The sequence below is a fragment of the Hevea brasiliensis genome, chromosome 4, assembly GCF_030052815.1.
Source record: "Hevea brasiliensis isolate MT/VB/25A 57/8 chromosome 4, ASM3005281v1, whole genome shotgun sequence".
NCBI classification, from domain to species: Eukaryota; Viridiplantae; Streptophyta; class Magnoliopsida; order Malpighiales; family Euphorbiaceae; genus Hevea; species Hevea brasiliensis.
Genome location: NC_079496.1, coordinates 101692753 through 101694264, shown reverse-complemented (window position 1 = coordinate 101694264; position 1512 = coordinate 101692753). Strand labels below are relative to the sequence as shown.

The following is a 1512-nucleotide window of genomic DNA, read 5'->3' as shown; positions in this document are numbered from 1 at the left end:
GTTATTGAGGTTGGAGAGGTAGTGATGGTTGTGCAAAGTTCTGACCTCTGTTCTGAAATCTAGGGGGTGCTAGAGGTTTGTACCCTTGTTGCTTATTTATCGGCTGGTTTTGCTTATTGGACCATGAGAAATTTAGGTGGTTTCTCTATCTAGGGTTGTAAGTATTTGAATACGGATTGTTTGGCTGCCTCTGGTTGAAGTTTCCTCCATTATTCACATAGTTCATCTGTTCTGTAGGTTCACTGAAATTGCTGTATTCTGAATTCATGTATCCTCCTTCATAGCTGTCCTCATGTTGACTATTTGTTCCAACTGCATTGGCTTGCATTCTTTCAAGTTTCTTTGTGAGCTGATCAAACTGGGCATTTATCATGCTTAGGGCATCTACTTCCAGGACCCCTGTAGTTCTTCTTGCATTTCCTCTTTCATTTGACCACTCATAATTATGGTATGCAACCCTTTCTAAAAGTTCAAGTGCTTGTGACACTATTTTCTCCATTAGATCACCCTCTGCAGCTGAATCAACTGTGCTCCTTGTAGAGGGTAGTAATCCATTATAGAAATTTTGTACCAATAGCCAATCTTCTATGCCATGGTGTGGACATTCCCTCTGCAGGTCTTTACATCTTTCCCATGCGTCATAGAGCGACTCTCCTTCCTTTTGTCTGAAGGTGTTGAGCTCAAGCCTCAGCTTTGCAGTCTTTGCAGGTGGGAAATACCTTGCTAGAAAAGCTTGAGAGAGGTTTTCTCAGGTAGTGAATGTTCCAGCCAGTTGAGAAAGTAACCACTTCTTTGCTCTATCCTGAAGGGAGAATGGGAATGCCTTGAGTCTTATTGCTTGATCAGACACTCCATTCATCTTGAATGTATCACATAGGGCAAGAAAGCACTGGAGGTGATAGTATGGGTCCTCAGTTGGTAAACCTGCAAACTGGGTTTGTTGAATCATTTGAGCCATGCTGGTTTTAATTCAAAGTTGTTGGCTTCCACTGTGGGTCTAGTGACACTGGGCTGAAATTCTTGGACAGATGGAGCTCCGTAATCTCTCAAGAGTCTTGGTCTATCATTATTATTGGCCATGGTTGGGATTTCAGGATCTCCTTAACCGTGCTTTTGATGTTTCCTTTGCCTCCTGATGGCTTTCAGAGTTCTGTCTATTTTTGGATCACAGTCCAAAATTTCTTCTGGTTTTGTTCTGGTTATATACCAGATTGGGCAACTGAGAGAAAAGAACAGAAATACAACCAGTAAAATAAAATTAAAGAATAAATATAATTGCCTAAATCAGCTAAATCGCCTATCGCTTGATATCACTAAAACCAAAATTCCCTGGTAACAGCGCTAAAAACTTCTTTCACTATTTTGCAATCACCGCAAGTGCACGTATCGCTAACAAGTAATAAAGTGATAAGTAGAGTATCGTTCCCACGAGGAATTTTGTTTAGCAAGTACCAATCTACACAGAAATCTTGATTATCTAGGCTATCGAATACTTAAAGAATGAAGTTTGTT

The 1512-nt window shown here is 40.5% G+C and overlaps 1 non-coding gene across 1 annotated transcript; it reads left to right on the top strand.

Moving 5' to 3' along the window:
* Positions 1-587: 587 nt before the first annotated feature.
* On the top strand, positions 588-694 carry LOC131179743 (small nucleolar RNA R71). Its single transcript, XR_009148630.1, has one exon. It is a non-coding gene; the product is annotated as a small nucleolar RNA R71 (small nucleolar RNA).
* Positions 695-1512: the final 818 nt, after the last annotated feature.